The sequence below is a fragment of the Felis catus genome, chromosome A2, assembly GCF_018350175.1.
Source record: "Felis catus isolate Fca126 chromosome A2, F.catus_Fca126_mat1.0, whole genome shotgun sequence".
In the NCBI taxonomy this organism is placed as follows: domain Eukaryota; kingdom Metazoa; phylum Chordata; class Mammalia; order Carnivora; family Felidae; genus Felis; species Felis catus.
In genome coordinates, this window is record NC_058369.1 from 73,430,686 (window position 1) to 73,443,604 (window position 12,919).

At 47.1% G+C, this 12,919-nt stretch overlaps 1 long non-coding RNA gene across 3 annotated transcripts; it reads left to right on the forward strand.

Moving 5' to 3' along the window:
* Window positions 1-764: 764 nt before the first annotated feature.
* On the forward strand, window positions 765-10,789 carry LOC123383830. 3 transcript variants are annotated; one of them, XR_006594085.1, is made up of 6 exons: window positions 765-973; window positions 1,830-1,996; window positions 5,302-5,415; window positions 7,673-7,767; window positions 8,035-8,171; window positions 10,290-10,789. It is a non-coding gene; the product is annotated as an uncharacterized LOC123383830 (long non-coding RNA). The 3 variants fall into 3 exon arrangements; XR_006594086.1 differs by having other exon boundaries at window positions 7,670-7,767; window positions 8,035-10,789; XR_006594084.1 differs by having other exon boundaries at window positions 8,035-10,789.
* Window positions 10,790-12,919: the final 2,130 nt, after the last annotated feature.

Genomic DNA, 12,919 nt, shown 5'->3' on the forward strand with positions numbered 1-12,919 from the left:
TCTGTCCCCCCCCATCAGGAGTGTGCTCTCAGAACCCTGGAGGGGCTCGGAGGCCACTGATGGAGAGAAGCCATGGATGGGGGCAGGGCTTGGCTCTGGGCCGCCTCTCCAGCCCCAGTGAGAGCCACTCCACTTTTATGCGGCTCCTTGTGGGAGTTCTGGACATGATTTTGTTTGAAGAGTTTGCCCCTCATCTATAGGAATTCTCCTCTCCTATCAAATGAACCATCTCATGGCCCTCTGAGAGCTCAGTAAGTTTGTCCCCCCTCCTCCCTGCACACACCCTCCCAACTCCCTCCCCTCCTTCCTTCCCACTGCAGTGGCCCCCCAGTGAGATCTCTCTGCTTCTGGAGACACAACCCACCCCTCCCAGCCACCTGAGTGATCATTTTGCAGCATGACTTTGCTCCTATCCCAGAGGTTAAAGCTCTTCTGTGGCTGGCCCACCTCCTAGAAGATAAGAAAACAAAACAAAACAAACAAACAAAAAAACAAATATGTTAACACAACACTCAGGGCCTGCACACTCTGGGCCTTACTTACTTTCTAGCTGCTCCCCTGTCTCCCTATCATCCCCCATATGGCAACCACGTGGACTTTGTATTCACTCAATGATTGAACAAGTATTTATTTTTTCATTTTTTGAGACAGAGTGCAAGCACGCGTGTGCAAGCGGAGGAGGAGCAGAGAGAGAGGGAGAGAGAAAATCCCAAGAGCAGGCTTCTGACAGCACAGAGCCCCAGCTGGGCAGGGCTCAGTCTCAGGAACCGTGAGATCATGACCTGAGCCGAAATCAAGAGTGGGACGCTTAACCTACTGAGCCACCCAGGCACCCCTGAAGAAGTATTTATTGAGCAACTACTATGTTGCAAGAATGCTGGATGAGAGATGTAAAATAACTGCCCGGTGGGGGGGACTTGCATTCTTCAGGAGAAAGGAGCCTACACACAGCAGGGATTGTGCAGAGAACAAGGTGAGTTGCAAGGCTGTTTTATATAGGGTCAAGGCTAGGACTCTGGGCAGGTAACCTTTGAGCAGAGACCTGGCAGGTGAACAGCGGGGACAGGATCTGAGGAAGTAGCATCCGGGCAAAGAGGCTGGCAGGGTCCAAGCCCTGCAGGGCTGGAGGGTTAGGATTTCTTCTCATTGTGGGAAGATATGGGGGGGGGGGATTGGAAACTAGTGGAGGGTATGACCTAATTCCCATTTTTAAAAGACCTCCCTAGTTGCTGTGTGGAGAATGGTGATAGAAGTGGTCAGAGAGGGGTCAGCCTGTTCGGGGACCCCAGACTGACCCACAGAGGGGAGGGGACTGCCGCTGCCCAGGACAGGGCAGACCCTTCACAGCAACCTCCTCACCCTGCCTTTTGGCGGCTGCAGACACAGAAGTGGGTTCAGGAGTGAGAGAGAGGGGCAGAACTTTCCTTGAGCTTGGCTAGAAAAGGGCCCAGTGAGGTAAGACTGTAGCCACCTGGCAGTGATAGTCAAAGGAGGTTTGTTCAGTTTTTTTGTATTTTGGGGTTTTTTGTTGTTGTTGTTTTTCCATTATTGGATAAAATCACTGGGCTCAATTTTATTATCGGTTAGAGTCACATTGTATCTAATGCTGCATTTAGGAATGTACTACATTGTTGTTTAAAACCTTTTCCAGGGCCACCTGGGTGGCTCAGGGCTACTCTTGATTTGGCTCATGGTCTGTGAGATCAAGTCCCAAGTTGGTCTCCTCACTGACAGCTGGGAGCCTGATTGGGATTCTCTCCCTCTATCTCTGCCCCTCCCCTCCCTTCTCTCTCTCTCTAAATAAATTAAAAAAAAAAAATCTTTTCCAGTTTAATTTGCTATTATTATGAACTTCCGCTGGATAGTGTCTCCGTGGATGCGGCAGAATTCCATTTGCTGTGCTGCTAACACTCATCAAGCTCATTGTTGCGATGTTCCGGACACTGTTACCTATCGTGATTGATTCCTTTCTCAGTCCCAGCCTCGTGTTCACCAGGTATGAAGTTCGGGTTCTTATTTCTCATCCATCCCTCCTTTTCACAACTTTGGATTTTAACTGATTGTAAAAAAATTTTTTAATGTTTATTTATTTTTGAGAGAGAGAGAGAGAAGGTGAACAAGAGAGGAGCAGAGAGAGAGAGGGAGAAACAGAATCCAAAACAGGCTGCAGACTCCAGGCTCCGAGCTGTCAGCACAGAGCCCAGCGCAGGGCTCCAACTCACAAACCATGAGATCATGACCTGGGCCGAAGTTGGATGCTTAACTGACTGAGTCACCCAGGCGCTCCTGGATTTTAAGTGATTGTAAATGTTCCAGAAAGTCTTAGATTTACATTTTTAACACCCCTATTGAGGTATTAGTCATATTTTTTTTAAAAAACCTGCATATTCTTAATGTGCACAAAATAAATTTTGATATACGCATATGCTCATGAAACTACCACAATCAACATAATGACCCCCAAGTTGTGCAAGGATTAAGTCTTCTGCATCTTTCATGATTCTTATCTACGTGTTCTATTACTGACTGAGAGAAGGAAGTTGAAATCTCTGACTACCGTGATAGATTTGTCTCTCCTTGAAGTTCTGTCAGTTTTTGCTTCGAGTGTTCTAAAGCTCTAGTATTAAATGCATAAACATTTAGGATTGTTATTGTCCTCTTGATGAACTGATCCTTTTATCATTACTAAATGAGCTTCTTTATCCCTGGTCATTTACTCAGAAATTCACTTTGTCTTATGTTAGTATAGCTGCTGAAACCATCTTTGGTTTGTGTTACATGGTTTTTTTTTTTTTTTTTTTTTTTTTTTTTTTCTATCCTTTACTTTTTATCTGTCTGGATCTTTATAATTAAAGTGGCTTTCTTATAGGTTGCCTATAGTTGTTTTTTTTTTTTTTTTCTGTTTGGTTAGATAATCTGTCTTTAATTTCTTTTTAATGTTTTATTGATTTGTGAGAGTGAGACAGAGTGTGGGGGGGGGGGGGGCAGAGAGAGAGGGAGATGGAGAATCCGAAGCAGGCTCCAGGCTCTGAGCTGTCAGCACAGAGCCCCATGTGGGGCTCAAACCCAGGAACTATGAGATCATGACCTGAGCCAAAGTCAGATGCTTAACCAATTGAGCCACCCAGGAGCCCCAGAAAATTTGTCTTTTAAATGGGGTGCTTTAGCTACTTACACCTAATATGATTAGTGATGTAATTTGATGTTTTCTCTTTGTCTCCATCTGTTCTTTGCTCTTTTTTCTGCTCTTTTTGTCTTCTTTCAGATAAGTAATTTTTTTATTATTCCTTTTTTGTCTTCTTGTGGGCGTATTAGTAATAAATGTTTGTGGTGTTTGTTTTTTTCAGTTTTACTTGGAAATAATTGACACACATCACTGCATAAGGTTAATGCAGACAGCGTGATGGGCTGATTTACTTACATACATCATGAGATGATTCCAATAGGCCCAGCTAACATCCATCTTCTCAACGTAGATATCGTAAAGAAGCGGGGAAACTGGGAAAAAAAAATGGTTTCCCTGTGACAAGAACTCTCAGGGTTGCCTCTGTTAACAGTTTCCCTGCCCATCACACAGCAGAGCTGGCTGCAGTCATGCCCTACATTGCGCCCGTGGTGCGCATTTACCTCGTGACAGGCGGCACGAACCTTCGTCCGCCTTCCACCAATCCCCCGCCCCCACCCTCTGGTAACCACCGCTGTGATCTCTTTTTCTGAGTTTAGGGGTTTTCTTTGTTTTGTGTTGTTTAGATTCCCCATATATGTGAGATCATACCTTGTGTGTCTTTTTCTGTCTGACCTATGTCATTTAGCATGATGCCTTCGACAGCCCTCTGTTGTGGCAAATGGTGGGATTCCCTCGTTTTCCATGGCTGAGTCGTATTCCCTTGCGTGTATATACCACAACTTTCCTATCCGTTTATCCATCGATAGACACTCAGGTTGTTTACAGTTCTTTTTTTTTTTTTTTTTTTTTTTTTTTGGCTTTGAGGCAACGTGGCGATGGAGGAATTTACTTTGTGCGCATGTAGGATTTCACAGGCAGGGATCTTGTTCTGCGAGGACGAGAACCCACTCCCAGGGCCTTGGGGTGTGGACTGGGATGTGAGGGCCTGACCACAAGCTGTGTTTCTGATGCTGAAGACAGGGAGGGTGTGTGATTAGACAGAGCAAAGGCCTCCAGGAGCCGCTCTAGTCGGGATTTGGGAGCTGAAAGGAGACAAGAGCTTCCCAGGGCCTGTCGCCAGGTCCAGTCCACCCCAAGGTTAGCAGTGTTCCAAGGCCCCTTCTCCTCCCGTTAAGGGGGTGGCCCCACGGGGCACACAGCACTCAAGTTTTGAAAGTAGCCGTCCTCCCAGGGAACGCTGCAGGCCACGTGAGACTCAGCCACAGACGCGTGGATGTCCCCTACTTTCTAGGTGCCCCCCCCCCCCCCGGAGCCACCGTGGCCAGCCGACCCACCCGCCCTCCAGGGCCCACGTTCCCACGGCCGGGATCCATGCTTCCAGTCTGGCCCGTCGAGCTGCCTCAGGGCGCAGCTTAACTCCTGGATCCCCGCTTCACCCGTCGGAGTCAAGCTCCAGCACGTTGGCAGCCTGGTAGCCTTTGTGTCAAAATAAAATCAGTCAAACGAAACCTAATCACGCGGCATCAGGCCACAGGCTGTGAGTCTCAACCTAACTGACCGACAGCTCGGGGAGGAGAGCAGCCCAGCAGCCCAGGGTTCCAGGAACAGAGACGGATGCTGCCCGGTGGCATCTGAGCCCCTCCAACCCACACTCCGGGGAGGGTCACCCGGGCCTTGCTCGGGCTTCCTGCCTGGCACCCATCCCTGGCCCTCTCTGGCCCCAACTGAGGCAGGGGACAGTGCCTGTCTGAGGTGGCCCATAAACTCTCCCCACTGAGGTGAGAACGCCCAGGTGCCCCCAACCTATCGAGGGGTTCCTGCTCAGACCTCTCCCTTAGATATTCTGTGACGCAGCTACCAAAAAGCCTACATCCCTGTTTTAAAGCACAAGGCTAAGAATGCCATTCATCGTTGCTTCCAATGCAAATCAAACGTACTCGGATTCTCCAAAAACATTCTGACATCCAGAGACTGGGTGTAGCTCTACTTGCGAGGTGACCTCTTCATGGAGAGCCATTTCCAGATATTTCCAAGTCTCTCAATCCCGTGATGGGCACAGGGGAGGAGGCAAAGCTGCTGGGGGTGAGGAGAAGCCTTGGGATGGAGCCCCACTTGAGGCCTTGGCTGGCCCGTTTTGCCACCTCGTTCCTTGACGCTCAGTTCTTTATCTGCAGAATGAGCACACTGATGCCTAAAGAGCATGGTGGAGTAGAAGGGGCATCCGCTTTGGAATCAAACAGACCACAGACCTGGTTTTCAACCCCCCACTCTGCCACCTTGGGGATCAGGTAAGGTGCTATGAGTAGATCTCTCCCGCAGAAGGCTCAACCCCCTCACCTTGTGTCTCTAGCCCCGCCCATCCTGGAACTCCAACGGGTCACGGAGAAACAAATGCCCCCTTGGCACTCCATCTGAATTGCTCAAACACAGAACACCTGATTCTCCCTGCCGCAGAGGTTCCTCATCCCCGAATATTTCATTTCTGCCGATAGTTCCGCTGTCCCCCTGGTGGCTGAAGCCAAAAAAAAGACATTTTCTCAATTCCACCCTTCCTGTCTTCACTACTCCTCTTACTGGTCATTGAACTCCATGGTTCTATATCTAAAACTTGAATCAAGACTTGTCTCCGTGACCCTTAGCAATCCAGTTCCTTCCCACCTCCCACTGAGACCCCTGAAGTATCTCTTTGCTGGCTTCCAGCTTCCAGCCCTGCTCCCACCCAGCACCCTCTCCAAGCAAGTGTGCTGTTTCTAACTCAAGAGCTAGACCATGTCACTCAGTGGCTTACTCCCCTCTGGTAACTGCCCATCATACGTACGTTTAAATTCAAACCATTCTCAGGGCTCCTGGGTGGCTCAGTCGGTTAAGCGTCCGACTTTGGCTCAGGTCATGATCTCGCAGTCCATGAGTTCGAGCCCTGCGTCAGGCTCTGTGCTGACAGCTCAGAGCCTGGAGCCTGCTTCAGATTCTGTGTCTCCCTCTCTCTGCCCTTCCTCCACTCACGCTCTGTCTCTCTCTGCCTCTCAAAAGGAAAGAAACATAATAAATTCAAACCATTCTCTGGGAACTGGGGATGCTTTTAACCATCCAGCCAGCTTTGCCTACCTCTACAACCACCGATGCCATTATCCCCATCACCGGATATGTCCTAATCACCCTGGCCTCTTTCCCACCTCAGGGTCCTTGCAGGTGTTATTCCACTGGCCTAGAACTTTCTCCCATTCCCAGTTTCTAGGACCTTTATCCAACGTGGGTCTCTGGCGTAGGTGCATGAGAAACCGAAGTGAGAGATGTCGTGGGTTCAGAATCACTTCTACTCTCTCAAGCTAAAGGCTTTGACGAGAGTCATCTTCTTGGAATGGTTATTTTCCCTGATGGCATCCTACTTTTTAGTATACATAGACTTTTCTCACCTGCCTTTCCAATAGTTCTGAGCTGTCAGTAGGTCTAGATTCCTGTGGTAGAAACAAGCCTAGAATATGCTGGGATGCCCACTGCATACCAAAATGGGTATCTCTGAATTCCCTCACCTCTTGGAATTAAGAGTTCTGGGAGTTGGCTAGTTAGCAGGGTGGAGGAATGGACCGTGATGGAGACCTCCCATCTCAGACAAATTTCTTTGTGCGTTAGTCAAGCCCACCAACATGTTGGCCCAGCTCAGTTTTCCATTCACTGCTCCCTCCACACAGCCTGCGTTCAGTTCCATGATGCCACCCACTGTCTAATGAATCTATCTTCCACAACTCTGTTCATTTCTAGCCACGCAGCTTCCTCAGCCACTGTGGACGGTGCTCTCCTTCAAGGCCCAGATCGAATGCTGGCTGGGAAATACCCTATATCCACGTGTTCAGTCCTAACTGGGGCCCAGGGTTCACTCCCCAGGCTTTAAGGCACGGTGTTCACCTCCCACTGGTGGTCCCCACCACATCTTCTGGTGGATTGAGCTTCAGCCCCGTGTCAGGCACTGTGCTGAGCAGTTTATAAGCCTTCTCTGACATACTTAGCATGGTATCTATGAGGTGGGCACCATGAATCTCCCCATGTTACCCAGAGGGAGACAAGGCTCAGAAAATGAAGTGACATGTTCCCAGTCACAATTCAAGCCCCCCATGTCTGACTGTCTCAGGCGTTGTCTCAGCCATTGCACCCTTTTGCCTCATTTACAAGCATGCCTGTATCTCCATGGCCTTTGAGGCTCATCTTCATCTCTCGTAGGCCTCCACAGCACACACTTTGGACAATGCGCTGTTAATCGGGTGGTTTCTTATTCTGCTTCTGGAAAGTCTCTTAAAAGGGGAGGAAAAAAAGGTGAAGGTCCTTCTACAACAGGCTTAGCATTCTGTTATAATGAGAAAAAGTCGGGAAGTAGATATCTAAATGTTCCCAACACCAACATTAGCTTAAATTCTCATCCACACCCTTGGCCTAGGAGGAGCCACACCAAGACAAGTCAGCCTGCCCTTTGGAGCCCATTCATTAGAGAAGGGAAGTGTTTATGTGGCCTTGGCTCTGGGATGATATAATGATTGCCTTTCCTCCCAGCAGGTCTCACCCTGTCTCAGGAAGACGTCAGGGGTCAGCACAAGGCCAGACTCCGAGTTGATGAGTCACTCTGGGAGAAGGCCAATCGCAGGATGAAGGTTGGCTCCAGGGGATTGGTGAAAGGAAATGGTACCTTTCCCTTGGAGGAATGAGGTTGAATCTGACCTCAGTCTGATGGCATGGAAAACCACCTGGCCTGTCTGGCAAGGGATCCAGGAGGGGGAACAAGGGTCCCCAGAGAGGAATACTCAAAGGTCAGGCTCTACCCGGGACTCTTAGGAAATCCTCGCTGCCAGGTCTCTGAAGAGCTCAGGTGAGGCAGGTGTCAGGAACATTGACCCTTCTCATTTTTCTTCCATTTGTAGGTCTGGTTCCATTAAAAGCAGGCAACGTGGTGGAAAAACGTATTTTGGAGAAAGCAGTAGAGGGGTGAGGCCAACAAACTTTGGTTCTTCTCCAAGCCAGTACATCTGCTATGGCACCCGTGGAGAACCACTGAAAGGTGTGGTGAAAAGCTAGAGCCCACATGCATTACTGCTCCTTCTTTCCCACACGTCACCACCACCATTACCTCTATTACCACACCTCTCCACCGTCATCACCGTCTCTGCCCCTACCCCCCATCACCTCCACTAGCTTCCCTCCAATGCCATCACATTATTTGGCAAGTACCATTCTAGGAGCTGTGTTTCCTTTTCATTTAATTTATTTAACATGAGCTGTTTTCTTTAATAATGAGGAAACCATTAGAGACGTCGGGCAACATGACCAAGGTATATGTCTTGGAGTCACAGAGTTGGAATTCTCACCCAAGCCTGTCTAATACTAAGGCTGTGCTCTCGACCACTGTGACAGACCGAAGATGCCCCTTGGGGCTGAAGGGTAGAGTCCAGATGAACAAACCACAAAGCAAAGGCCGATCCTACTCCATCCCACCAACAGCCACTCCTCTCTGCTCACATGGACGTTCAGTGACACCGTAGTACTCTTTAGAATCATGGTGATTATTATCCTTCTTCTCCCTTGGGGCCATGGCTCCCTTCCTCATTTTCACCAGCAAGAGGCAGTTGCCACGTCCCTTCTATTGTAAATCATCATGGCCATTCTTGCCTTCCTAGTGGGTCACTGTGACCTCTGCTTGAGGATTTCAGGGAAATACCAATTTCTTTCACAAAAGCTCCCCAACATCTAGCACAGCAGGAGACGTAAGCCAAATCTTAACGTGTGACCGAACGAAGTGCAGGACCACCTGCTAGCCCCATGTGCCCTAGGCTTAGGACACACAGCACTGGAAAGGCCACCCTTCCAAGAATCCCAGGCATGTGTTCCTTCACAAGAAGATTAGAGGCCAGGGGAACACAGGTGAGTCAGTCATGAGCTACAAAGAGTTAATATTGGAGCAGACCTGGCAAGGAGGTAAACAGTCTGTCGAAGGTTCCTGAGTCTTTTCTCTGCCTCTGCCAGCACCGGAGCAATGGCTCAGCCAGGTAGCCGTCTCCTGTTGCTGGCTTGGAAAATTTTCCAGGGGACTCTTCGAGCATTAGCATCTTGGAATGAACCTGATCCCAGTTAAAGAACCAAATGTCAGAAAAGCTGAACATAAATCTTGCTTAGGGTAAGGATTCCTTGACAGATTTTTTTTTTTTTTTTTCACTAGGGTTACAAGAAAGAAAAGGCCAGCCTGATTCTATGAGCCATGATCGTAGTACTTCTCTTTCTGGAAAAAACTTGTGGTTGCAGAGGTTTTCTGTTATTTGAGCTCCTGGAAACTGTCTATGGCTGTGGGTCCTGCTCCCACATCGGGGTGCTGGTTCCATGGGACACTCCCTGCAGTAGACAGGCAGCGTTAGTCTATTCTGTCAAATGAGGTGCAGCTGTATTCACTGCTTATAGTGAAATTCACAGGAAGTTAAACCACAATCCGTGTTACAGAATCCATTCCAGGCATTTGCATTTTGCAATATTAAAGCAGGTAAAGTACATCCTCGGGGTCTTCCACCCCCAGCTTCCAGAAGGCCAATCTTATACTACTTATAACAACTGCAGCAGCTAACGTTTAGAGAGACCTTACTCTGCCCTGTTTTACATCCATAATCTCACTAATCCTCGTGACAATCCTATGAGATACATACTATCCCCATTTTATAGATGAAACTGACCCAGAAGGGTTCCAAAGCTTTTCTAAATTCACACCGAACGTATGTCAGAACAAAGATGTGACCTTCAGGCTGTTGGATTCCAGGGATCCTGCTACTAACTTCTGGGTAATGATACCTCTGGGTAAAATAAAAGACACTGAACCCCAGTGGGATTGTTGCTTCCACATCTTCCAACCCCCAAGGTCTTCAAAGACACACACGCAGTTGACTACAGGAGTAAATTGCAGGTGAGTTACTGGGGCCAGTGCACCGAATTTCCAGAAGCAGGCTGCTTTTGATGGGAATGTATGCCTGGGAGAGCTCTGTACCTGTGCAACTCAGGAGCTGGACTGATACCTAACGAACACACCTGTATCATTAACAAGAAAGAATAGTGAGACTCGGCAGGCTGACCACACCAGTGTAAGTCAAGAGCACCAGGTTCTGATCACCTTAATGTATAATCTCTTCCTTTTGGTTAGATGGGACGACTGAACCATGAGGAGGAGAATTGGAGTGAGTGGTGAAGATTATTCTCCATCAATCCCTGGGCACTCTGTTGTCAGCACAGAGGGCTAGGGCAGAGAAAGAGCTCTATGAAGAGAGAAGGAAAGCAAGCTGACCCACGTATTCTGGGAGTGTGTGTAAGGGACAGGTGGATGTGGGTCCAATCTTTTGAGCCCCCACATCACAGCAAATCATTCTAAGGGATACCAAGGACAAATTACTGATTCTAGGGCAAACGAAATAAGATGAAGCTGGTTTTACCTGATATAACACCACTTCTGATCACCTCTTTTTCTTCTCTTTAAAACTGGACTAAGAACTCAATGACTTACTTTATTGTTCTGTTTAAACAATTAAATTTATGCACCAATGTTAAAGATACCTGTAGTATCTTTATTATTTTTTTAAGTTTTTATTTATTTATTTTGACAGAGAGAAAGCACAAGCAGGGAAGGGGCAGAGAGAGAGGAGAGAGCGAGCATCCCAAGCAGGCTCTGCACCATGAGAGAAGAGCCCAAAGCGGGGTTTGAACTCATGAACAATGAGATCATGACCTGAGCTGAAGTCTAACGCTTCACCGGCTGAGCTCCCGAGGTGCCCCAGTATCTTTATTATTTTAACTTTATTCTTTCAACCTTAACCCAAATTCAACAGGAAGCAAACTTCACAAGCTCTTAGTGTGAGCATTACTCTCAGGACCTTATTATTATTCTAATACTGAGCAGATACATGCTTTTCTTCTGCTAGTGACACTGGGGATCTGGAGAGCTCACACACACACACACACACACACACGCCTTCGATGCATGTAACAAATAGTAGTATAAATTCTATAGTAATCATTGGGTATTGCTTTCCTTTGGGGAAAAGAAGATAAGTTTGTACCCATGGCCCCGGTGGTTACAATGGTCTTCTCTGTAACCGGACTGTAAAGAAATCCAATCAGTTGATGATAGACACAAGAGCCCCGTGAGTCACAGAACAACTGGGTCATTTTGACTGCTTCTGAATAGGAGTAAATAGAGCTTTATGTAAAATTGTTTATACTGGCCAGATTTCAAAGAACTTAAACTTAAGTGTTTGTTATTTCATAACCTTCATAAATTAAAGACTCTTTCCTCCCTAATTTTCATACTGGTGGATCATCCTCTGATTCCTGGAGTGTAGCGGGAGACATTCCTGCTTGTGACAGGTTTAGTGAGTTGCTTTCATGTCTACACAGACATTTCAGAGCTTCCAAAACTTGTCTAAGAGGAAACTTGGAAGCAAGCAAAGGTGTGAGAACAGGAAACTTTCTCAGGGATTTAGACAACAATTAGAGCCAATGTTGATTTACTTAGCAAACCAAGTGATCCTCTTTGTCTGCTGGCTCTTACATGTACATTTTTTTCTACACTAGTCTTCGTGTTGCCCGAGATTGGGCTGCTTCCCAAGACTTCCCATACAGATTTTCCTGCTGCTCCTTCTGCTGTCAACTTTCCCTGAGGAGGGAGTGAGGACCGCAGAATAAACACTGTTTATCAGCAAGGTTCTATCTTGACTCTCTACCGGACCAACCTAGGGGGTAGAAGCCAGTGTCAACATCTACATGGGGAAGGATGTCATTGTACTTGAGATCTGGAAAAGAGATCTGAAGTAATCTCCCATTCTGCTGCTTTACTTGGCATAACCAGCCACTGCAGTTCTCATGTTAAGAAAAGGCCCAACAATGTCCTCGTTTATATCAGGACAGGGGGCCACCTGCATGTCCCAGCAGAAGCAAGAGAGAGAACATTTGATATGCAATAAACAAGTGGCTGTCATTCAGATGATCCGTTCTCCTAAGTCCATCAACATGTGCCTGGGTCACAAGAGAAGAAGCAGTAGGTTCAACTTGAAAGGCCTGTTTCACTAAAATCTCTATAAATCATTGGGTGCCCAAGAGAATTGCTTTTCTATTCATGCAACGAGATGGAACATAAACATGGAGAGGAATTCTTCCCACTTCAAAGGAGGTCAGAGCCATACATCAGGGAGTTCAGAGAATATAGCAGAGCTATGTACTTCTGTAGTGGCAGGTTATGGTTTCAAAGAAACCAAGGCTTTGGGTGATGGGTCATGAGAAAAATTTAATAATGGATGTGTCCATGTTTCTGAGAACACGGGAGTACATGGTATCCCATGCTAAAATATGGGGATAGTTCCAGTGTACTTTAGAGGAAGCAAAAGGTCCTATAGTGGGAGGATGAAGAGAAGATAAGGATCAAGGCTATGTCTGTTGTAATTATTAATCCTGGTTTTATATCATATATTGGTATGATATATATATATATATATATATATATATATATATAATTTGGTGTGGCTTCCAAGGACTGAAGGCTTGAAAGTCATTCTCCCTTAACCTTATAAGAAACTGTTGCTCAGGGGGACCTTTCATGGCTTCATCATAATCCAGCCTTCTCTAGGCCAGAGGGAGAGTCTAACTGGCTACCTTTGCACACTCACAACACAGCTGTCCTTTTTTGTCCTGTCATGAAACACTGGCTCAGCACATGTCACTGAGAACCATGAGAGATAAAAGGTACTCAATAGATCCTCTGGCTCAGTGCTTTCTAAACTGTCT